This window comes from Monodon monoceros, unplaced genomic scaffold (assembly GCF_005190385.1).
Source record: "Monodon monoceros isolate NGI ecotype Baffin Bay Population unplaced genomic scaffold, NGI_Narwhal_1 Super_Scaffold_2, whole genome shotgun sequence".
NCBI classification, from domain to species: Eukaryota; Metazoa; Chordata; class Mammalia; order Artiodactyla; family Monodontidae; genus Monodon; species Monodon monoceros.
In genome coordinates this window covers 86,838,797-86,865,028 of record NW_021703776.1, presented here as the reverse complement: position 1 = coordinate 86,865,028, position 26,232 = coordinate 86,838,797, and the positions used below count along the sequence as shown (strand labels likewise).

Below are 26,232 nucleotides of genomic sequence, written 5' to 3'. Positions count from 1 at the left end.
TTCAGATTTATAGAAAAAAGAAAAAGAATTCCAGGATGTTTAAGATTCAGATTTATAGAAAAAAGAAAAGGAATTCCAGCCTAAGGGAACAGTGAGTAGAGGGCAAGGGAATAGGTGTTTATGGAGAAATGGTGAGCCATTCAAACTGGTTTGCCTAGAACAGTCTCGGTTTAGGCCTGTTTTCCCAACATACTTATTATAGGGCCCCTTTCACACTTGAAGGTCCCATCTGGAAAATTATATGACCACCTTAAACTAAGTATAGGGTATAACAAGGAAGTAGGAGGAGACTAGTCTAGAAAGATAAGACTGAATAGTGGCCCCCAAAAGGGCCTTGTGCCAAAGAACACAGGTTCTTCTTTAAGTATTGGGACATCATTAAAGGGTTAATAATGTGTATTTTAGGAGGATCAGGCAGCACTTACAAGTAAGAGAGATGGGAAAACCAGGGATTTGAATACTTGTGAGGCTTCTGCAACCATTCTGGTAACATTTAATGAAGACCTGGACAAGCATAATGGCTCTTGAAAAGGGGTAAAGGCAATGATGTGAAAGACACTTCAGCTTAGCTCAGGTGGGGGCAACTTTCTCTGTAAAAGGCCAAAGAGTAAATTTTTTAGGCTTTGTGGGCTATGTGGTCTCTGTTACAATTACTCAATTTTGCTGAAAGCAGCCATAAACAATGCATGTATGAATAAATAAGGCTGTGTTCCAATAAACATATTGGAACTTTTTTTGTCTTTTACATATGGACAAAGAAATTAGAATCTCATATAATTTTCATGCACATGAAATATTGTTATACTTTGATTTATTTCAACCATTAAAAACCATTCATAGTTTGTGGACTGTACAAAAACAGGTAGTGGGTCAGAAGGCCTTAGTTTGCCAAACCCTGGCCTAGCTGGGATTATTCAGATCTACTAATCACATCAGCATTTTGAACCTTTAAGCATCCTGTCATGGGATAATCCCAACATTATTAAATCACCTGCTTTCATTCTTGGCCAGAACTGCAAGTGCCTTGAATAATGGAATCCCATTCATAACTATTTTTATCCCTCACAGAAGATAGTACTGAGCACATTTAAATCAGTCTGAGTAGTTTATTTTGCTTCATCAAATTATTTAATAATGGGTTCAAGATAGAAGAGGGAAAAAATTATTCATCTTGTTAACCAACTTCAAAAATATAATCTGTCATTTTGACATGCATTACTTTTATTAGACATCTTTATAAATGCTTCACACTTCAGGTGAATGTATACCTGCTCAGGAATGGGTGCTATGGAATTGCCTTGGCAAAAAAGAAACAAATAGGCGATTTGAAGAAAACACAATTTGCAGGTGACTCATATTTTCAAAGACCTTTTGAAATACATATACGTATATGCATTTTTTCCCACCTAAATTGGCGACAGGGTAAAAAATATCCTTTCCATAAATGTCACCGTAAAGTCGAGTTATGTTTCAAGATTAGCATCCTTTTGGCAAGGTAGGGATGGAGAGGGTGGGTAGGTAGGTAGGAGACTGGTACACATCAGGCCATTGCATTTACTGAGGTTACTTCTACAATACTTCCAGAATCTCTAGGTAGTATCAACAAATGTAGCTAAAAATCTTGCTGCTGCCTCCTACACCTGCTCCTCATTAAACCATATAATTTCACATACCTCTCCCTCACCCACCATAACTGAGTCTCGTCCTCTCTCCCAAACCAATGCTCCTAGGACAGTGCTTCCTCCTTTCCTCAGGTGTTTGAAAAATAATAATGTCTAATACTCTAGTATGGCAACTCATGAACAGGTGGGGAAAATTACAGGATAAAGTCCAGTCTAAACAGTTTGTTTACTGTTTTCAAAATTGAGTAAGAAATGTGATCAATGATATAATGTTGAAGTAATATAAAATAAGGCATGCAGAGCCAGAGTTGCTTTGAGCTAAAGCTTACCCTTAAATATTAAATATTCAAATCCTACCCTAGACCACTTGGATGTTTTCCCTGGTCCAAATCCTCACTACATACCTTTGAACAACTCTTAACCTCTGCTGCATTAGGGATCTAACTCTATAAAGATAGGCTGGCTAGATGTGAGGATAGGAAAAAGAGAGGTTAACCGTGTTTCTGATAGATTAAAAAGGAACAGTGGAAATAAAATCTGGAGCTCAGTTCCTTAGGGTCTTAAAATATGCCTTTCCCCAAGCCCAGCTCATTACGAAAAGTTCAAACATGACTATATCCAAAAGTACCTATTGTTCCATAATCTATTACTTTTCCTAAAGCTTTATGGGAACTGTTCCATTTGTGTTTGCATTATAAGAACAACTCTTTACCAGGAGCAAACGCTATTACTTACAGGTGTTTTCCAGACACTATTACCCTGTCATTCTCCAACTTTATACCTATTAACCACTTGTTACAAAGGTAACAAACCATAGCAGGTAGACCCCTCTTCACAGGAAAGGGACACACGTGTAATGGCATATGTGTGTGCCTGGGGCATGTGGCCTGTTCCAGCCTGCATGGCATCACTGATGTGCACAACACCCACTCGTGACACCTCCTTCCTATCTAATTACTATTCTCAAGGGGCTATGAAGAAGACTAAATGAGATTATGGTGAAGTGGTCTACCAAAGAGTGTGAGGTATTCTGGGTTGAATGGAGCAGACTTTGACTAACACATGAACACTGACACAGACCTCAGGCCCTTGAGAGTGATCCTGACTTGCTGATGGTATGAGCAGAAGTAAAAGCTGGGAATAAAGCAAAATGAGGGTGGCAGTAAGGAGAAAAGGTTAAATTAGACAGTGGAAGTAGGAATGCAATCAAATGTTGTGTTTCAGGAAAGAGGCGTTGCCAGTAAGATACAGTCCTAGAAGCATACCAAATACTAAGCAATATTCTACAATCCAAATGCTTTAGTGAAGTGGCTAACATTTATTTTACATTTTATAAACTATATTTTATCCATATTTGTGGTCGAGTTTCTGTTAAAGAGTTTTGTTATTAAGTGATACTTTTAGTCCTATTTCCCCATATAAATATCCCTTCACACCAGATTTCATTCCAAGGATGTTCAAGTGACCTAACAGTTCAGACACTGGCGTGTCCTCTCTGCTCTAGGCACCAGACACACAAAGATGAGGGCATGGCTGAATTTAGATGTCATTACTTAAAATGAAACATGCCACTTAATTTCAACCAACCATAGGAGGCAAAAGAGGAAGAGAGACTGAAAGATCAACCCGGACACCAACAGTGGTTGCCTCTGAGTGATGGAATAAAGGATGACATTTTCTGCCACATTATACTTCTGTACAATGTTCATTCTGGACAGAAGCCAAATTTTCTACAATGATCCACTTGGTTTGGTTTAAATATGGACACAAAAGAACAGGTACTACTGTTGTAGCTGGGAACTTTTATTTGCTAACAGGCTGGTTAGGAATTTACTGCAATGAGATTTTGCTGATGTACTTGTGGTGGAAAACGTCTAAGGATCTTTAGTTTAAAACAGACTTTGAACACAGGCATGGACCTTGGAAATAATCCAATGCGACATCCACTTTTTAAAGATGCGAAAATTAAGAGACAGATAACTGAAATGATTTAAGATCACACAACTAGCTTCAAGACTAAAACCCAGGTGCCTTGACTGCCAACTCAGAGCTCCTTCCATGACACCATTTGTTTGAATTATGCTTCTCTCAACCCCACCACAATTGAGTAGCATCTGTGGTGTGTGAGGTGCTACAGGAACACAAAGATGGATCAAACCTAGTCCCCTGGCCTCAGGGAAGACAGTTTTAAAATAAAAGACAAAATGACATGTGTTCTGCTTTCATTATAGAAAACCCTAATAGCTACTGGTGAAAGATAGCATTTGATTTTTTTTCCCAAAAGTGTGCATTCAGTCAGTTAACATTCTGGTACCACTCACAAGCTATAAAGCCTCCATAATTTGGAAGGGAGGTGGTAGGGGAATGAGAGTTACAATAAGTTAACTAACAACCAATTATCCTTAAAACGTTAACTGTGAACTTCACTTCCATTACACATTTCTGTTGTCCTTCTCCAGTAATATGGCCCCCATCCCTTCGAAAGGAGAAGAAATACACTTATTTTTTCATTTGTAGTGGTTCGAAGAACCTGTGATTTAGCTCCAGACTAGAACCCTCCATAAACCATTGCAGATATTCACCTTTCTCCTTTCATGACGTTCAAGTTTTTTCTGTCTACTGAGACTTTTAGGGCCAGGTCTGCCATGGCCCTCAATATAGTGGCACAGCCCTGAAAACACACCGAGCTCCCTTCCAGTGGGAGCCCTACTATTTACGGGGCTCTGTCACCCCGTGCCTCAGACGTCCAGGGGAGTTGAGTTCATCACTCCCTTCAATTCCTGTTTATTCTTGCCGTCAAGGTACCTCTACCAAGCGGAATCCTCCTTTCGGCTGTCAGACCAGAGAGGCTTATTCTGACAAAGGGACAGCTGAGCGGGAACTGGGGGATAAGTGAGGGTCGGAGCTTGAGGGGTGGACGCGCGAGTGCCAGACTCCCATCAAAGACTGAACCCGGGGAGGAAAGGAACTGGCCCTCCCGCACGCCAAAATAAACCACCACATCATTGAGAAATGGAAACGTTCGCAACAGCAATATTAAAACCACTCACCTGCAAAAAGGCCACCAGCAGCAGCCGCTCCTCGGAACCGCCAAGCTGCCAGTACCTCCCAAGACTCATCGCTGCTGCCGGCATCGACTCTCTTTTCTAGCCCCGGAGCCACAAGGGGCAGGTCCTATGGCTCTGACTATTGGAGGGTCAAGCTGTCACTCATTCACAGCCCCACCCTACTCCCAGGAACAGGTCGAGGTCTTTTCCGTTTTTCAAATCCCCGGCGTAGAAAGTAAGGCTCTAAATGGCTTGCTGAGGAGACGAGCACACTTTCGGGCCAGTGAGGAGCTAGCTTTGACGCTAGTGGGCGGGCTTCTGCCTAGGGAAGTAGAAAAACAAAGCCGGGAGCGTCGCCACGGCAATTGGAAAACTTCAGGAGCGCTTAAGCGGTCGAGGTGTTAGAAAGTGTTTGGCGTCGTGAAGGAAATACCTGCCAACGTAGAGAAGGGTCGACGGAATCTTGGAAGTGATGAGGTGATGCCTTCCTTTACTCTTGGGAAACTGCAGCCGGCGGATGAAGGTGGGCACTCCTCGCGGAGGAAAGCTCCTCCTTTCCTCATGGTTTTAAGTCCTAAACGGTGATTAAAGCAAAAGCCTTTAAAGTGCCCGATTTATGGGCAGTAACTCGTCCTCACTCTCTCCTAGTGTTGATACTTTTATAGGGATTTCCCCTTAGGCAATCCCCCGAGATTATTTTGGTTGGGGGAAGAACAGTGAACATGGAAGGCACTAAAAGCTTATAGAACAGACGAAGAGAGAATGGAGTGATATGAGAATGATAAATTGGGGGGCCACGGTTACTGAACAAGGGAAATCTATGAAAATACTCGAAGCTGGGCACAGGGCCTTGTAAGCTTCTTCAAGTAGGATTGAACTACCACACAAGCCTTTGAAGCATAAAGTGTCAGAACCTTTGGGTGGGTGTGAAAATAATGATTGGTTTGTTTGCCTGACCACATGGGAAATTCTGCTTCTTGATTTCTAAAAGCTGTCCTACCTAGTGTTTAGTATCCTCTTTTGAGTTTTTCCTATTTCATCCTCATAACAAGTCCAGTAGATACGTGATGGCCAAGCAGGTCCTCAGAATAATTAAACATAAATTTGAAAAGCTAATTTCCACATTTTTAACCCTGTGACACATTATGTATTGAATTCGTTAAGATGTAAGCATTGGTAGTTAGTTCTGTATCTCCTCTATCCTTCTTAGAGCATAACAATTCCTCCTAGGATGTCAAAGAACAGACCCTTACTTCTGGGAGAGCACAAATCCAAGGACTGACAGATCCCAGCAGGTGATAGGTACCATCTAGGGACAGTCAAATTAAACTTGTACGGGATTAACTAGAGGTCAGGTCAGAGCAACTGGAGGAGGCGGCTTCCGGTCTTGACTCCCAAGAATGCAGCTTCCAAATCCTATACTCGTACCCACTTCCTCTTCCTTTTCTCTGTACCAGGTGAGGACAAAGTGAAGGGAAACCTTTTCTGCTAGTGTAACATCAAAGCTTCCTACTTAGAGTGCCCACCATCCATACTCTGGAGGATAAAGACAAGTGTCAGTCTTATAGCATTTAGCGATACTTATCTGGACTTAAGGGCTCACTGGATTTTGTTTTACTGTTATGTATACCAGTGGAATGCTGGTTTGTCACATAGAACATTAACAACATCAAACATCACCTGCCTTTTAGAATCTCCTTGTACAGGTGAGGAATCTGAAATTTAAGAAGTTTATTCAAAATTACTTAGCTGGTTGGGGGCAGAGCCTGGGCAAGGATCCAAGGTTGCTAATTCATAATTCTGGGGAAAATGCTTCCTCTCCTGCTGCCTCTTGCTCCCCCCTAACACACACACACACAAAAGCAATATTTTTTTAAATCAAGATTACTAATTTGAAAATTTATTTCCATTGAGACCAGTCATGAAAATTTACTTCTGATGTAGCAAACAGTATAGATAGCATGAAAATAACTCAGGGTCTCAGTTCACTACTTCAAACAACTTTTGGTGTAGTCCCACTTTCGTCCAAATAAGAAATGAAAATGCAGTAAAGTATTATAGCCATGTTGTCTTTCTTTCTGTTATGTGAGTGTATCAAAAAGTCAATGTTAACACATATAGTACTTTAAGAATTAGTAGCAGATTGTCTTATTCAGGACCTGAATAAAATACAATTTTATGAAAGCCTACATACTGGGCCTAAATTTCACAGCTATTTACACAGGGCCTTTGCAGGTGGGGTTGAGCTGGTCCACCATGCATCAAAACATCATCCAGAGACCTAGGCTATTCTGCCTTGGCTCTCTCCTTCCCTCCAGCAAACTCCAGAAAGTAGTTGATCCTATATCCCCTTTACAGATTGTCTCCTTGACAATCTTATCGTTATGATCTGGTTGTTTGCTGCTAGTATCTAGTCTCCCACCACACGCTACCGTCTTTCAGGGTCAGATTAAAATATGCTCCCCGTAATCTAGTGTAACAGGCCCAAAGTGTTTGGCTCCCACCTATTGACCTATTCAGTACACGACCCCTCTACTGAAACCAAAAACTGGAAATGCCCTTTGGGATCAGCCATGTAGAACCTTAGAAGAGACTTTGAAGCCATCTGTCCCTTCATTTTACAAGTTAAAACAGAATGCTCATCTCACAGAGTAGTGCAAAGAATAACTGAGGCCATGTTGAAATAGTTTTGCAATCTCTGAAACACCTTACGTCTGCAACTTCCTTGCACTGGGAACTTTGGCACGTTGTCTGACCTCAGCCTGTGTCTTTATCTGTGAAATAGGGATAATATCTAAGTGGCCATTGTGAAAATTAAATGAGATAATGCAGGATGTACCTGGCACAAGGAAAGTGTTCAGTAAATGGTAGTTATTCTTAACAACTACAGTAATGATAAATGTAAAGTGTTTTAACTACTTACATGTACTCTTGTTTTAAGAACTCAAGAAAGTCTAGGCCTTGTGCTTTCCTCCCCTTTCCCTGCTCTCTACTCACATGGAGACCTGGCCTCCTGCAGAGATTACAGGACAGGAATTTCCTTAGTTATCTTGCTGCCACCCAGAGAGGTGACTGTCAAGATGTGAATGCCAAAGAGAGTACAGATGCACTGCTGGGCTGGGAGCCTCTGGTATTGGGAAGTCTGAACTATATGAAATTTCCCTACTGTACAACGTGGAGCATCGAGGGGTGAATGAAGTTGTCATAATTTCTCCTTGTGGAGTTGTTTTTCAAATGCTATATCAGATTTATGTATTATACTTTATATTAAAACTATTATGTTTATTGCATAAAGCTTAGAAAAGAAAAAATTTTAAACACCCACATTCCTACCACTTAGAATTTATTGTTAATTTTTATTTCCTTCTATTTTTTCCCTATAAATCAATTATTTTAAAAAGACAGGAATCCGGGCTTCCCTGGTGGCGCAGTGGTTGAGAGTCCGCCTGGCGGTGCAGGGGACACACGGGTTCGTGCCCTGGTCCGGGAGGATCCCACATGCTGTGGAGCGGCTGGGCCTGTCAGCCATGGCCGCTGAGCCTGCACGTCTGGAGCCTGTGCTCCGCAATGGGAGAGGCCACAACAATGAGAGGCCCTCGTACCGCAAAGGGAAGAAAGAGAAAGGAAAAAAAAAAAAAAAGAAGACAGGAATCCGTAGTATATATACTGGTTCATGGCAATATTTACTTAATTCATTATGAACATCTCCTCATGTCATTTAATATTCTTCTTCGATTAAAATTCCATCAGGTGACTGTGCCTTTGGGTATTATGTCTCACAATTCAACCAGTTTCCTACTCTTGGGCGTTGAGGTTGTTTCAGTTTCTTTCAAAGATTCAGGGACGTAAATGGGCTGCTGCTTTCCTTAAATGACAGGGTGTTCTGGGAATGTCTGTTGAACCAAAGGTACTGGCTGCTGGCCTTCTCTGCAGAGAGGCTGATAAAGTCGCCAGGCATTCTTTTCTCTGTGGCCTGGAATTGCAGAGCTAAGAAAGCTGAAGCCAGGGAAGCCTGAAAGCTCCTGTAGGGTAGCCCCTTCACCCCTGCTCCCCCCAGAGTTTCCTGCTCTTTAACCTGAAGAAAAGGTATTGAGGTGAAAGAAATTGAGGGAGGGGTTGGAAATCAGGGCTCAATTAATAAAACCTCACAAAACTCCTGGCATATGTGTCTCCAATTTACAGATGAGGAAAGTAAGGCACAGAGACAATCTGTGCAAACCTGCACAGCTAATTAGAGAGTCTGAGTTTGACTTGGTTCTGAAATTTGAGCTCTCCCCACCATGCTTCCTACTTCTTCTAAAAACGGATGGCTATAACTTCATTCTTCTTTTTCTTTTTCTGTAAGAAATTTGTTGTCAGTCTCCTAAGATTTATTGGTTATCTGCTCCCTTAAAAAAAAAATTCCCGGGCTTCCCTGGTGGCGCAGTGGTTGGGAGTCCGCCTGTCGATGCAGGGGACACGGGTTCGTGCCCTGGTCCGGGAGGATCCCACATGCCGCGGAGCGGCTGGGCCCGTGAGCCGTGGCTGCTGAGCCTGCGCGTCTGGAGCCTGTGCTCCACGACGGGAGAGGCCACAACAGTGAGAGGCCCGCGTACCGCAAAAACAAACAAACAAACAAACAAAAAATTCCCTCCTGACTGTCCAAGGATTTCTTCTGTCTCTGAATTTCCCAAGTTGGCTCCCTCTTTGCCAAAAGAATATACCCTCATTCTTTGATAAAGAATCAGACAACTTAGCTTTTGTTCACCCCTGCCCAACATTTGCTAGTTTTCTTCCCAAAGTGTCCTCACTATATGCCTTGGAAGGTCAAACTCATAAAAGGAAGTTCTCATAAAGCCTGCATAAAGTTAACAATGTTACACATAGTTCCTTAGCTTTGGGGATTTATAAAGTATGACTATATAGAGAGCAATAAGTCTGTTTTTCTGGTTTGGTTACAACCTGGTTCTAAACGAATTTCTAAGAGGCTTTACAAAATTGTTTAGAGCCATGCAGCATCATTAAAATGGGTGTATAACCTACCAATATGACACTTTTAAGGCAGTAACACATATTTGGAAGTGTAATTTCTGGAATGTTTTGTTAAAGGCTCTATATATAATAGAATATATAATCAGAATCAGTTTCAATCAAGAAGATACCTTTTCTCGCTCTTTTTTTTTTTTTTTAGAATTTATTTATTTATTTGGCTGTGCTGGGGCTTAGTTGCAGCACACGGGATCTTTGTTGCGGCGCACGGGCTTCTCTCTAGTTGTGGCACGGGGGCTCCAGAGCGTGAAGTCTCAGTAGTTAGTTGTCCCAGGCATGTGGGATCTTAGTTCCCCAACCAGGGATCGAACCCGTGTCCCCTACACTGGAAGGCAGATTTTTAACCACTGGACCACCAGGGAGGTCCCAAGAAGATACCTTTTTTCCATCCTTCCTGCCCCACCCCCCATACTACACCAGTACCCTAGCCCAAACTACCATCACCTCTTGCATGGATTTTCTCAGTAGCTTCCTAACAAATCTTCCTGAATCCACTTTTCCTCTCTTTTAGCCAGGCAGGGTGATCTTTGTGATCATGGTACAGCTAACCCCCTCCTTCCCCCAGCTTGAAACACTGCAATAGCTTCCCACTGTCCCTGGTATTGGCCTTCTTTCCTCTTCCCTATGGCCATTAGACCTTGGCACAAGCATTTTCCCTACCTAGAATGCTCTTCCTTTCCAGGTAGTTAAAGCGCAGAATAAGAACCCAATTTTCCTAATTCCCAGGCTGAATCTCTAATGTAAGTGTGTTCCTGGGGATTAGTTGTTGTCCAGCAGGGGGAAAACATGATTTGGAGGTTCAAAGGAAATTCAGTAGTGCAGGGGTTAAGAGTGTGGGCTTTGGGGCCAGTCCGCCTGGGTTCCAGTCCAGTACTAACCATATGATCTTGGGCAAATTTTTTTTTTTAACACCCTTGCCTTATTCCTTCTGTTGTATAATGGGCCATGGTAAGGTTATCTACCTCATAAAGCTATATTGTTTAAATAAGTTAACACATGGAAAGAGCTCAGTAAATTTTAACTTTAACAATAGTCTCAACAATAGATTAAGGGCCCAATATAATTTCTTATGTAGAGAGTAAAATCAACCTTGTTAATTTTCTCTTGTTTTCTTCTGGGGAAAAACAGATACAGCAAGCAACTGGGAGGCCCTCCTAGGGCAGCGGAAGGCTGGTCCTAGCAGATAAGGCTTCAGGGTCTGCACTATGTAGGGAAAGACACATGATTACGTAGTCAAAACAGGTGCCAGGCCACAAATGCTAGTGAGCTAACATGAAGCCTAAGAGATTTAAAAAATACACAAGGAAAAATAAAGAAATCTAAAATAGTATATAAAAAATCACAATAGCGGGCAAAAGATAATCTGTTTACAGACGAAATCATTTTCAGCTTCTAAACTAAGCCCTGTCATATAAAATATCTTTTCCATGTATAATAAACATTTTGGAGGCTACCTGAGGTCCCAGAATTTTTTTACCAGAATGTTCTGTGGTAGCTTTGAGATCTGTCATTTCTAGCTACTTCTAGGTACTATTTTGCACCTAGAAGAGAGAAGCTACTTTACCTGTAGACTGTTACTCCAGCTTGAATGAGACAAAGTTCTTTATATTCCCCATTTAAATCCTTACAGAATCCTTATTAAATAAATTTAGAAAATAGTTTGACTGCCTTCACTTATTAGTGAGTTTTCAAGTAAAGAATAATGAGAGTACAGAATTTGTTACCAGTTTGGTAACCATCAGTGACTTCTGGCCACTGGAGTGTTGGTCTCTTTATGCCAGTTGAGTCTCCTAACTAGTCTCTGCCATCATCTCTCTGTGAGGTCAGATAAGAGGAACAGGTAAGTCTCCTGTCGGTAGCCACAGAATATAAAAATTAGCAAGAAAGGCTATTCTCATACGTGGTGTTCTATAGACTATTATTAGACTTACGAGTAATGGCAGAGGCTCTAACACTTGATGGTTCTTGGAGAGATGATGGGCTGAAACTCCGGTTGTTGTGATCCATGATTATTCAGTGACAGCTGGAGCAGAGAACTGCAATGCCAAATGACCTACATTTCTTCGCCTTCGAAACTTTAAGCAATTATATAAAGGCCAAGCATCTATAGCTTGCTAAAACTTCCCTACTGTTGAAAATTATTTTTAGGACCATTAGGAAAAAACCTATGTTCTCAGATTCAAAGTCAGTTATATTAGGCAAAATATTAATAACGGACCAACTTTTAACAAAATATTATGGTAAATATTTCATTTTTTATCCAAAACTGATAACTGTTGCTTTATATATATATATATATATATATATATATATATATATATATATATATATTCCTCTTTGCCTAAACACATATATTTCTTTATGCTTTGTTGCTTCTCTACCTTCTATAAAATGGGTGACAAAGAAGGACAAGAAAAGGAAAAGGAAGAAGGAGAAAATAAGTAAAACCTTCAGAAATGCACAGGTCTGGTCCCAACCAGCAAATCAATCCAAAAAGTAACCAATTATTCATTGAATGAAGGAAGAGAATTAACAATATTATTAATGCCTACCATAAGCTGTGCCAGGAGCAAGAGATATTAAGATACATGAAACATGATCTTTATCCTCCAGGAGCATGGCCCAGTAAGAGCGAAACCAACTCATGAACTATGAATCACGGTCCAACAAATACATGTGCAAGTGCAATCATTGAGGACTCACAGGGTGTTTTGGTTGGATGGGGGAGGGGAAGTTCTTAAGTGTGTGTGGGGAGGGGCTGGGGGTGAGAAGAGTTGGCAGGGATGTGAGAATTATAGATACATAATGGAAGAGGTAAAGTCTGAGCAATGTTAAGAAATGAGTAGACTTCCAGCAAGAATCCAAAACTGGACTGTGGTGATAGTTGCACAATTGTATTAAACTCGCTGAAACTCATTTGGATTATATGCTAAAAATGGGTAACTTTTATGGTATATAAATTATATCTCAAACTGTTTTTTTTTTTCTTAAGAACACTGGCTTTAGAAACAGACACATGTGGACAGATTCCTGCAATTGGCTTGTTTCAGAGAGAAAGTGCATGAATGATCTTATTTGTAAAGCCACTGCCTTTGCCTGATAGACCTCAGGGTCTAGTGCTGCCTGTCTGGGTGGATAGTCAGTGTGTCTAGGTCTGGGGATGGTATTAAGAAGCTTATTGTTGCCTCATACTTGAGCCACATTATCCAACAACTTTATCAGGCATACAGCTGATATTCTACTTCCTACCTTTATGACACCTATTTCTTTCCATACTTAGTTACCAATTTTACAACTTTGGACTGGTGAAAAATTTATGTCGAACTAAATTTAGACTGATAGAAAAGTTGCTGGAATAGTACAGAGTTTCATGTATCCTTCACCCAGCTTCCCCTAATGTTAACATCTGACATAAGCATACTACGATCGTCAGAATCAGGAAATTAACATTGGTACAGTACTACTAGCTAAACTGAAGACCTTATACAAATATTGCCACTAATCTCCCACTAATGTCCCTTTTCTATTCCAGGATCTTATCTAGGATCTCACATTGCATTTAGTTGTTAGTTATCCTTGGTGCCCTGAGGTCTGCAGTAGCTCCTCAGTCTTTCCTTGTCCTTCATGACCTTGATATTCTTGAAGAGTGTAGATGATTTTGCCAAATGTCTCTCAATTTGAGTTTGCCTAATGTTTTTTCATGATTGAACTCAGGTTCTGCAGTTTAGGTGAGAATACCATGAAATATTGTGTTCTCTTCACTGCATCATATCACAGGGTTCATGATGTTGATATATTTTATTATTGGTGGTATTAACCCTGATCACTTGGTTAACATGGTTTCTGCCAAGTTTCTCCACCATAAAATTACATCTTTCCCTTTGTAATTAATAAGTATGTTGGGGGAGATCTTTTGAAGTCATGAAACTTTATTTCTCCTCAAACTTTTACCCACTAGTTTTATCATCTATTGATGCAATTTGGCTACAACAGTTATTATTGTGGTATTTCATGGTGATTTTATATTTTTCTCTTTCCTTTTACATTTATTAATTCAAGTTCTACCGTAAGGAAGAGTTGTCCCATCTCTACCATTTATTTATTTCATTTATTATTTTTATCAGTGTGGACTCATTTATTTATGGATTATAATCTAATACTGTAATTATATGTTTTGCTGCTCAAATTGTTCCAGCTCTGGCACTTAGGAGTTACTTTGCCCCTGTGTTTTGTTTTGTTTTTGGAGCATGTTCTTACTTTCTGGCAAAAGATGTTCTAGTCTCATCTTATATATTACCTGCCTTGGCCCTGGAATCAACTATTTCCCCAAGGAACTCTGGTTCCTTTCATTAGAGAGTGGTGTTTAGAATCCAAGATCTGAGCACAAGGTGTGAAATGGGCTAAGATTTCTCACAATTCCAGGTTGATGAAAATGGGGACTAATTGGAATTCATATGCTTATGGGAATTGGTACAATCAGTTTGGAAAACAATTTGGCATTAGCCACTAAAGCGTAGGTAGGTACATTCCATGAGTCAGTAATTTCACTGGAAGAACTCTTGCACATGTGCAACTGGAGTTGTATGCAGTTTTGTTTAGAATAACACATAACTGAAAACAACCCAAACGCCCATCAGTAGGAGAACAGATGAATAAAGTGCAGTATATTCATACAATGGAATATTCTAAAGCAGTGAAAATGAGCTACAGCTATACACATCAACAGGAATGAATCTCAGATGCATATTAGCCAAAAAGAATACAGACAGTATGATTCCATTTACAGAAAGTTCATCAATATGCAGAATAAAGCAATATAGATATTTGTAGGGAAACATAAGTGATAAGATGATAAAACTGGAAAGAAAAGGTAACGATAACTACAAAATCCAGGATAGTGATTACAGTAGGGGGTGGAATGCACGGGGCTTCAGAAGCATTGGTAGTATATTTTTTAAGCTGAATGGTGGGTTAATGGGCATTCATTTTATTTAGATCAGACATATATATATGTGAAATATTGCATGATGAAGAAAAAGGGGGAGGAGCTGGGGGAAGGGAAAGAAGAGAAAAGAAGAAAGGAAGAAAAGAAGGGAGGGAAGGAAATAAAAAGGGAAGGACAGAGGGAGGGAAAGAAAGAAACAAAAGAGCATTCCTGTACATGATGTCTTAAGATCTGGGTGGCAGTTCAGATTCTGACACCAAATATCTCTTTGGCTTTGAATGAGTCACTAAACTTTCCAGAGCCTCAATTTTCACACCAGTTAAACAGGTAAAAACTGTACTTTGTCCTGTGTACTTCACAGTGTTATTTTCAGGAAAAAATGAAAATATGTATAGAATAGTACTTCAAAGAAGTAATATTCTAAAATATAAAAGGAAAAGAAAGTTAATACCTCAAATTACCTTGCTTCCTAATGCCAGAAACCTAGTGTATCTCAATATTTATATATAATTTTATATTCAATCACTAACTTATATCCTGCCCACTCCTTGCTGAACTAACATATCAGGAGGAAAGCAGATACTTTGCTTATGCCCTTCAAGAAGGTTGGTTTGCTCTTCTGACAAAATTCACGAAGAGTGGCTTAACCAGAGCATTCCTGAGGTCTCAGGCTGCAGAACTTAAGGGCATTTCTCACTTGGGAAGGGCAATGTTGATGTGCTCTCCGGTGGTCAGAGGAGAAAGCATGTGTGATGAAGGGGTTGGCGATTGGCCTCAGTTTCAACAAATACAATAATAATCAATGTAAGATAAGGGCTACTATGCCTTACTATGGGCCAGACTTTGTTCTAACTTCTTCATTTTCATTATCTCATTTAATTCTCATAACAACCCTGAGAGATATGTCACGTTATCTCCATTTACAGATGGGAATATAGACTCAAGAGTTGAAGTAAATGACTCAAGGTCACCGAGTGAGTGACGAGGGCAGATTTCCTCCTTGGGGCCACCAGTAGCCAAAGCCCACTCTCGACATCTAACCCAAATGTCTGTTGATCTACTGAGTTCTCCTTAGAGATCTTAACATCTCACGGGTATAATCTCTGGGCTAATATGACTTCTCATCACCAGCCAGCTTCACAAAGAAATCTGTGATTTTATTAGATATTACTAATTTTTTTTAAATTCCAGCTGTACTGGTAGCACACCAATGGGAGCCTCATGGGGAATACTAAACAGCTTGAATTATTTGTGCTAGGAAGGATCTTCCTGTTGTAGTTGAAGGACCCCTAAGGGAAAAAGAAAAAACAACAGGAAAGATCACCAAATGTCTAATTTACCGACTCAACCCGTATACTTTAGTTTTCTCACTGTCCCTGTTGTTTGCTTGGAATAACCCTCTTCACCTATTTTGACTGGACCCCCTGGCTGCTTCTTCAGCCTCTGATTTCTGCTATAATGACTGGCTCCTGACCTTCTGCTCTTTTTAATCTTCTATTCTATTAATAAAATTCATTGGTTGATCACTTTATAGATATTCTAGTATTTAACTATCTTTTAATTTCTGAAGTAAAGCATATTTGGGCGCACTGTGGTTTACAAATATGCCATTAGAATCAGTTGTTATATATTTTATTTATAATTTTTAGTTTATATTTTTTAAGAGGCTGTTCTACAGTTTTGAATGATTCTTGGGAAGATTTTGGTCCTGAGGTTATTCTAACCTTGTAAGATGAATTGGGAAAATGCCTTCTTTTCTGATGCTTTGGAATAATGTGAATATCATAGATATTACCTGCACTCTGAATGTTTTTTCTTTTTTTAAAAAAAAATTAATTTATTTGGCTGTGTCGGCTCTTAGTTGCGGAATATGGGATCTTTTAGTTAAGGCATGTGGGATCTAGTTCCCCGACCAGGGATAGAACCCGGGCCCCCTGCATTGGGAGTGCAGAGTCTTAGCCACTGGACCACTAGGGAAGTCCCCTAAGTGTTTGATAGCATTCTTTTGATTAATCATTCTAGCTTGGAACTTTTTAGAGGGTAGACATTTTTACATACTTTTTACCCTTTCAATCCCACCTCTCACCCCTGGTGCAACCCGGTCTACTAAGGTTTCCTTTTTCTTCTTAAGTCAATTTTTGTAATTTGTGTTTCCTATGTAATCAGACATTTCTTTCAAGTTTATGGCACCAAAATTTTATGTAGTGTTCTCTTAGAACATTCAAATATCTTTTTGACTGTACTTACAACTCTTTTGTTATTCAAGATGGTATCATTTCACTTTGGCTGCAGTTACCTCCTGACTAGTCCCCCCATATCCACTCTGACCACACCCTCTCTATGTGTATCTGCCCCATCTTTTATCATTCCCTGCTATGTCCATCAGTGGTGCAATGGGACTATTTAAGTAGTAAAACAGGGGTAGTTTCTTTCTAGATGATCTGTTACTAATCCTGGCTGTGAACTGTGGGAAAGTCTTATGTCTATTCTTGGACATCCAGAGTTGTCATTATGTTACTTACATCTCTAGCTCTCCTCACCTATATATACATACACCTGTCCTTGATGGGTCCTTGCTCTACTCAGCCCAGCTGCATCTATCCTATACATCCTCCCTACCCTGCCTGCATAGCTCATTTCTGTTACTGGGGAAGGAAATTAAGATGCCCTGTACATGTTCTCTTGGATTGCTAGTATTGTGTAAAGCAACTGAGTACCTAATGGTCAAATGAGAGTTCATAGTGCTACAAGCAAACCTTCGACCATGTGGCAGCCTTTTACTAAAGAATCACTAAGGAAACTCCAGTTCAGTTCTACTCAGCCTCACCATGAAGGGAGGTAGAAAATAGACAAAGACAGTGTACACTGAGTCTTCACCTCTTCAGAACTTCCCCCAAATCAGCTAAGCATATCCATCTTTTAGAATTTTAGATCCCAACCTGACTGCCTCACACATGTACAGCTCGCTCTTTCCCTCTTCACCTCTTTGCTATTTGTGTCTCTGTCTGAGACACCTTGATTCTTATGCACAAATCAGCTCTTTCCTGATCTCTAACTGAAGTTCTATTTCTTGCTTACTCCTGGGCAGTATCCGTAACCACTGAGATTAGGAGTTGAACTATTACCAAAAAAATTTTTTTTAATTTGCCCTTACAGTGCAAACTATTTTTAAAAAATATACAATAGAGTATTTATATTCATAGAAAATATGTGCTTCTTTCAGCAAACAAGGTTATGTATGAAGTCATCAGTTCTGTAAAAGGAAAAGAAGAAAAACAACTAGTTCGAAGAGAGGATTTTCCCCCTTCTTTTTGGTATGCAGTGCCACACACTTGAACAATTCATACTGACTCAATTCAATGATATAGTGTGGTGTAATACACACGCATGGCCTGGAGTCAGGAGATTTGGGGTCTACTCCCATGATCTGCTATAGTAGCTGTGTGACCTCAGGATAAATTGCTTAAAACTGTTATCCAAGTTATTTGTCTGTAAATTTAAGAGGTTAAACTGCATAACCTTTAAAGATCTTTTTAATATAGCAGTCTTGGATCCCACAGATTACATAAGTACTTATCCTATGTTGGGGCCCTGAGTAGTATGGGAGAAATATATTCTTTATTCTCAAGAAGCATATCATCTCATGAAAATGTGACTTATTTTAAGTAGTCAGTTATAAGATGACATTTTTCTTTTTTGCTCTTTAGGGTGAATTTGGTTCAAGCCATTTTAGCCCCATTTATAACTAACTTTTCTTCATCTGTTCTGCTGTCTCTCTTTCTAGAAAAAGACACATGATACAATCATGGTCCAAGAAACCAAATCCTGTTATTCAGCACATCTACATGGCTTATTATTTGTTTCTCACTTCTTTTTTCTTCCAAAGTTACAACCTTCAACTGATATAGATTAAAATTTTTCTAATGCTTTTCACAGCTAAGATTATGATGGACTAGACAGAATGACTCTCCCACTACGAGATGACTAGAACCTGGATAAATTTCAAACATAGTTTTAATACATCACTGACATACAAGAAATAAGTGGTATCCCCATGTGCCAAAAATGGAAAATGAAAACAACTAAATTTGGAATGATGAGCAGTTTAAACAAATGGAAAGGCTAGGATTGCCTTGAGGGAAAAATGTCAATACCAGCACTGGGATTAGAAAATTAAGCCTTGGGATTTCTACAAAGTGGAGAAATAGAGACACAGATGTAGAGAACAAATGTATGGACACCAACGGGGGAAAGTGGCAGGGGGCGGGGGGGATGGTGGTGGGTTGAATTGGGAGATTGGGATTGACACACGTACACTAATATGTATAAAATGGATAACTAATAACCTGCTGTATAAAAATATAAATAAAATAAAATTCAAAAAAAGGCATATTTCAAAAAAATAAATTAGAACCTTTATAAATAAAATATAATTATTGAAATTAATAACTCAGTGGATGAAGTAAACAGCAGAATATATGCAGGTGAAGAGAGAATTAAGTCTGAAGGAAATGCTCAGACTATAATGCATAGAGACAAGGCAGTAAATTTGAAAGAGAGGTCAGCTACATGGAAGATATAATGAGAAAATATAACACATCTAATTGGAGTTCCAGAAGGAGAAAACAGAAAAAAAAAAGGCAATATTTGTAGACACAAAGGCTGAGAATTTCCCAAAACTGATGACATGAATCCACAGATAGAGTCCAAGACAGAATAGATACATAAAAAGAAAGTCATACCCAGATATATTTTAGTAAAACCAAAGAATATCAAAGACAGAGAAGATCTTAAAAACAGGCAGAGGAAAAAGGTAGATAATTTACAAAGGACAACAAGTAGATATCAGGTTTCTCAATAGCAGCTATGGAATCCACAACACAGGAGAATGATAGCTTCAAAGTTCTGAAGAGAAAATAACCATCAACCTAGATTTGTAGCCTTAGCAAAACCTTTTTTCAAGGACAAGGGAAACAAAGACATAGACTGGCATAGATTGAATTTACCTCCAAGAAACCTTCCCTAAAGGAACTTTTAAAAGAATACACTTTAGAAAGAAGAAAAATGATTCTAAAATCAAGTTCAGGATACCCACATGCAAAAGAATGAAGTTGGACCCTTATCTTACACCACATACAAAAATTAACTCAAAATGGATCAAAGACCTAAATGTGAGAGTTAAAACCATAACACCTTTGGAAGAAAACATAGGGGTAAATCTTCATAATCTTGGAGTTGGCAATGGTTTCTTAGATATGACACCAAGCGCACAAGCAACAAAAGAGAAAATACACTGGACTTCATCAAAATTAAAAATTTTTGTGCATCAAAGGACATTATCAAGAAAGTGAAAAGGCAACCACAGAGTGGGAGCTATTATTTGCAAATTATATAAATGATGTGTCTAGTATCCAGAATTTATAAAGAACTTGTACAACTCAACAGCAAAAAGACAATCACAAAGTGAGCAAATGAGTTGAATAGATATTTTTCTAAAGAGGATGTACAAATGGCCTACAAGCACATGAAAAGATATTCAGCATCATTTGTCATTAGGGAAATGCAAATCAAAACTGCAATGACATACCACTTCATGCCCAGTAGAATGGCTATGATTATTTTTTAAATAAAAATAAGTATCACAGGGACTCCCCTGGTGGCACAGTGGTTAAGAATCCACCTGCCAATGCAGGAGGCACAGGTTTGATCCCTGGTCCAGGAAGATCCTACATGCTGCGGAGCAACTAAGCCCATGCGCCACAGCTACTGAGCCCTCGAGCCCGCGTGCTGCAACTAGTGAGCCCGTGTGCCGCAACTACTGAGCCCATGCACTGCAACTACTGAAGCCCGCACACTCTAGGACCCACATGCCACAACTACTGAGCCCGCGTGCTGCAACTGCTGAAGTCTGCACGCCTAGAGTCCATGCTCTGCAACAAGAGAAGGCACCGCGATTAGAAGCCCGTGCACCACAATGAAGAGTAGCCCCTGCTAGCTGCAACTAGAAGAAGCCCACGTGCAGCAACAAAGACTCAAAGCAGCCAAAAATAAATAAATAAATAAATAAACATCACAGATATAGAAAACAAACTTATGGTTATCAGGGGGAAAGCGGGGAGGGTTAAATTGGGAGATTGGGATTGACATATACACACTACTATATATAAAATAGATAACTAATAAGGACCTACTGTATAGCACAGGAAACTCTACTTAATACTCTGTAATGACCTATATGGGAAAAGAATCTTAAAAAGGGTGGATATATGTATATATATAACTGATTCACTTTGTTGTACACCTGAAACTAACACAACGTTGTAAATCAACTAGACTCCAATAAAAATTAAAAAAAAAAACAAGTATTGGTGAGGATGTGGATACATTGGAACCCTTGTACATTACTGGTGGAAATTTTAAATGGTGCAGCCACTGTGGAAAAATGTTTGGTAGTTCTTCAAAAAGTTAAACAAAGAATTACCATATGACCCAGCAATTCCACTCCTAGGTATATAACCCCCAAAACTGAAGACAGCTATTCAAACAGATAATTGGACACAAATGTTCATAGCAACATTATTCATAATAGTCAAAAGGTAAAAACAACCCAAATGTCCATCAATGGATGATGGATAAATAGATCTGGTGTATCCATACAATAAAATATTATTCACAAAAAATGAATTAAGTACTGATGCTTGCTGCAATATGGATGAATCTCAAACACATGCTAAGTGAAAGAAGGCAGACACAAAAGGTCACATATTGTATGATTCCATTTGAAATGTCCAGAGTAGGCAAATCCATAGACAGCAGGTTACTGGTTGCCAGAGGCTGGGGAGAGGAAGGAATGGAGAGTAATTGCTTAACTGGCATGGATTTTCCTTTTGGGGTAGTGAAAATGTTCTGGAACCAGATAGTGATGATGGTTGCACATCATTGTGAATGTACTAAATGCCACTGAATTGTACACTGTGAAATGGTTAAAACTGTGAATTTTATGTGAGTTTTACTGTAATAAAAAAAGTTCACAGATGTAATTAGCAAACGTGGGTAAATCCAGGCATTGTATATTGTGATAAATGATTATTTGTGTTACTATAAAAATAGTACCCAACACAACATGTGAGTTGAGAAAGGGGTAATCAGAGTTAAAGCATTTTAAAGTCCTTATGAGACCCTCTGAGAGCCATTGACTTTCAAGTGCTTTTGACTGTAATCCACAGTTAGAAAATTGCCACCCAGTGCACACACATACGTATATGACTGAAACAAAAATTTCATAAAATAATGCTTGCTGTGTTATACGCTGATATTTTCTAATCTAATTAATTTCATTTTTTAAAATGCTGATTGTGTCCCATTTAAGTTGATTTCATGACCCACTAAATGGATTATAACCCACCACTTGAAAAAACTAGTGTAAAGAGCATGTGGTGACACCCAAGTAAAGATATGGGTAAGAAGAGAAGATAAAGAGAAGAAAGGGTCTTGAGCAGTTCATTATGGACTCTAATAACTGTATCCAGAAGCATCTGCAAGTGGTGAATTGGCAGTATTTTTCAAAATCTTTTGAAGATATCCCCGTTAAAGTGTTGGAATCTCCATGGGGCAAAATATTTCTACTAGTGCACTGGGAACCTTTTGAACAGTTGTGTATTTGTGTAGTATTCAGTGAATTGCCAAGATAAAGTTATCTTGAGTTATTCAGTATGGATGTAGCTAATGGAAAGCATTTCATATCCATGCACATTGCCAAATAGTCTACTTCAATTTGAGGAAATCAGGTCTGAGTGGTGGCCTTTTTTTTTTTTTTTTTTAAGAAGATGTTGGGGGTAGGAGTTTATTAATTAATTTATTTTTGCTGTGTTGGGTCTTCGTTTCTGTGCAAGGGCTTTCCCTAGTTGTGGCAAGTGGAGGCCACGCTTCATCGTGGTGCGTGGGCCTCTCACTGTTGCGGCCTCTCTTGTTGCGGAGCACAGGCTCCAGACGCGCAGGCTCAGTAGTTGTGGCTCACGGGCCCAGTTGCTCCGCGGCATGTGGGATCCTCCCGGACCAGGGCTCGAACCCGTGTCCCCTGCATTGGCAGGCAGATTCTCAACCACTGCGCCACCAGGGAAGCCCCTGAGTGGTGGTCTTACACCTTGTTACCTTGGACAAGTCACTTCATTTCTCCTGGTTTCAGCTCCCTTATCTGTAAACTTTTTCCTAAAACAGAAATCTGTAACTCACTCTAAGTCTACGGAAACCCCTGACTTCACACACTTACACATATACACACAAATGCATTGCATTGAGATGAAGGAAATTTAATGTAAACTCTTAGGAACCACCCATGGCATTGGCAGTAATCTGTTTTAAAATAGAAAATGATGAGAAGTGATGATATATTAAGCATATATTTTAAACATCTTTATTGGAGTATAATTGCTTTACAATGGTGTGCTAGTTTCTGCTTTATAACAAAGTGAATCAGCTATACATATATCCCCATATCTCCTCCCTCTTGCATCTTCCTCCCACCCTCCCTATCCCACCCCTGTAGGTGGTCACAAAGCACCGAGATGATCTCCCTGTCCTATGCGGCTGCTTCCCACTAGCTATCTGTTTTACATTTGGTAGTGTATATATGTCAAAGCTACTCTCTCACTTCGTCCCAGCTTACCCTTCCCCCTCCCTGTGTCCTCAAGTCCATTCTCTACATCTGCATCTTTATTCCTGTCCTGGCCCTAGGTTCTTCATAACCATTTTTTTTTTTACATCTTTATTGGAGTATAATTGCCTTACAATGGTTAGTTTCTGCTTTATAACAAAGTGAATCAGTTATACATATACATATGTTCCCATATCTCTTCCCTGTTGCATCTCCCTCCCTCCCACCCACCCTCCCTATCCCACCCCTCTAGGTGGTCACAAAGCACCGAGCTGATCTCCCTGTGCTATGCGGCTGCTTCCCACTAGCTATCTATTTTATGTTTGGTAGTGTATATATATCCATGCCACTCTCTCACTTTGTCACAGCTTACCCTTCCATAACCATTTTTTTTTTTTAGATTCCATATATATGCATTAGCATACAGTATTTGTTTTTCTCTTTCTGACTTGCTTCACTCTGTATGACAGACTCTAGGTCCATCCACCTCACTACAAATAACTCAATTTCGTTTCTTTTTATGGCTGAGTAATATTCCATTGTATATATGTGCCACATCTTCTTTATCCATTTATCTGTCGATGGACACTTAGGTTGCTTCCACGTCCTGGCTATTGTAAATAGAGGTGCAGTGAACATTGTGGTACATGATTCTTTTTGAATAATGGTTTTCTCAGAGTATATGCCCAGTAGTGGGATTGCTGGATCATATGGTAGTTCTATTTTTAGTTTTTTAAGGAAGCTCCATACTGTTCTCCATAGTGGCTGTATCAATTTACATTCCCACCAACAGTGCAAGAGGGCTCCCTTTTCTCCACACCCTCTCCAGCATTTACAGTTTGTAGATTTTTTGATGATGGCCATTCTGACTAGTGTGAGGTGATACCTCATTGTAGTTTTGATTTGCATTTCTCTAACGGTTAGTGATGTTGAGCATTCCTTCATGTGTTTGTTGGCAATCTGTATATCTTCTTTGGAGAAATGTCTGTTTAGGTCTTCTGCCCATTTTTGGATTGGGTTGTTTGGTTTTTTGACATTGAGCTGCATGAGCTGCTTGTAAATTTGGAGATTAATCCTTTGTCAGTTGCTTCATTTGCAAATATTTTCTCCCATTCTGACGGTTGTCTTATGTTTTCTTTTGCTGTGCAAAAGCTTTTAAGTTTCATTGGGTCCCATTTGTTTATTTTTGTTTTTATTTCCATTTCTCTAGGAGGTGGGTCAAAAAGGATTTTGCTGTGATTTATGTCATAGAGTGTTCTGCCTATGTTTTCCTCTAAGAGTTTTATAGTGTCTGGCCTTACATTTAGGTCTTTAATCCATTTTGAGTTTATTTTTGTGTATGGTGTTAGGGAGTGTTCTAATTTCATTCTTTTACATGTAGCTGTCCAGTTTTCCCAGCACCACTTATTGAAGAGGCTGTCTTTTCTCCATTGTTTATTCTTGCCTCCTTTATCAAAAATAAGGTGACCATATGTGTGTGGGTTTATCTCTGGGCTTTCTATGCTGTTCCATTCATCTATATTTCTGTTTTTGTGCCAGTACCATACTGTCTTGATTACTGGAGCTTTGTAGTATCGTCTGAAGTCAGAGAGCCTGATTCCTCCAGCTTGGTGCTTTGTGATGACCTAGAGGGGTGGGATATATACCCCAATATATCCTTTGGGATAGGGAGGGTGGGAGGGAGGCTCAAGAGAGAGGGGATATGGGGATATATGTATGCATATAGCTGATTCACTTTGTTGTACAGCAAAAACTAACACAACATAGTAGAGCAATTATACTCCAGTAAAGATGTATAAAAAAATTTACAGCATGAGAAAGAAATATTATTTTCTTGGAATATAGGCACGAAGTTCCCATTGACGAGAAAGGGACTGCATTGTCTTGCTGGCTGTGCTCTGTAAAGCTCCTCCTCTGACCTGTTTCCAATGTCTTCTATGAAGACAAGCAAAAATTTTCTCAAGCCTCTCTTAGCCTGACCTTCAGTGACTGCCTGGGGGTTGAGGAGAGGCATGCAAGGATCTGTGTGGGAAGAAAGTAGGGCTGCTATCACAAAGATTACAGTTTATGCTTTCCTTATCTTGCCACCCTTGGTTGCTCTGGCCTTCTGGTTTCCTCCCATTAACAGGAAGCTTAAATAATGTGTTTATAATCAGTTATGTCTCTGAAGTAGATACTTTTGGCACCACTCATATCCTCTTGGCCCTCAGTATTCCTTTACTGTACAGGATACTGATTCCTGTACACTGATAGCTTTCTATTGCCAGTACCTGCATCCCTTAGCCTGAGAGCTTCTCTGACCACAGGAGCATGCTGGGTGCCAGGCTGACTGGAAGTGCCAGGGAGTTAACATCCTTGGGAACAGCTCCCATGACAGATGGGACTTAGTAGCTAAATTCTCCATCTTTCTCATCCTTGGGGTGGGACAATTCTCAGGTGTGCTCTCCACCACCTCCCAGGGTTGCACAATGGAAATGAGCCCCAGTTCCCCATGGTAGTAACATACTTGTGAATGCATCCTCCTCAGGCTACCTTCCCTTCCCTGGCTCACTGTCCCCTCCCCTACCAATGCTTCTGGAGATCATCTTCCAAATAAACTAGCCTCAATCCTAGTCTCAGGGTCTGTTCTGGAGAAACCTATTCTAGGCTAGTTTAATATCAAGCAAACTAATAAAATAATATTAGAATGAACATATTGGGACTTCCTTGGTGACGCAGTGATTAAGAATCTGCCTGCCGGGCTTCCCTGGTGGCGCAGTGGTTGAGAGTCTGCCTGCTGATGCAGGGGACACGGGTTCGTGCCCCGGTCCGGGAAGATCCCACATGCCACGGAGCGGCTGGGCCCGTGAGCCATGGCCGCTGAGCCTGCGTGTCTGGAGCCTGTGCTCCGCAACGGGAGAGGCCACAGCAGTGAGAGGCCCGCGTACCGCAAAAAAA

General features: G+C 40.0%; 1 protein-coding gene and 1 long non-coding RNA gene across 2 annotated transcripts in view; one reads left to right on the top strand and one right to left on the bottom strand.

The window, feature by feature from the left end:
* Window positions 1–4,787, bottom strand: part of BPGM (bisphosphoglycerate mutase) — a 30,957-nt gene extending 26,170 nt beyond the window's left edge. Inside the window, exon 1 of the mRNA XM_029234472.1 lies at window positions 4,673–4,787. The gene's annotated coding sequence lies outside the window, so the exon portion shown is untranslated. The remainder of the gene's footprint in view (window positions 1–4,672) is intronic.
* Window positions 4,788–5,010: 223 nt separating this feature from the next.
* LOC114901528 overlaps window positions 5,011–26,232 on the top strand; it is a 25,622-nt gene continuing 4,400 nt past the window's right edge. The window contains exon 1 of the long non-coding RNA XR_003795216.1: window positions 5,011–5,192. This is a non-coding gene — a long non-coding RNA (uncharacterized LOC114901528). The remainder of the gene's footprint in view (window positions 5,193–26,232) is intronic.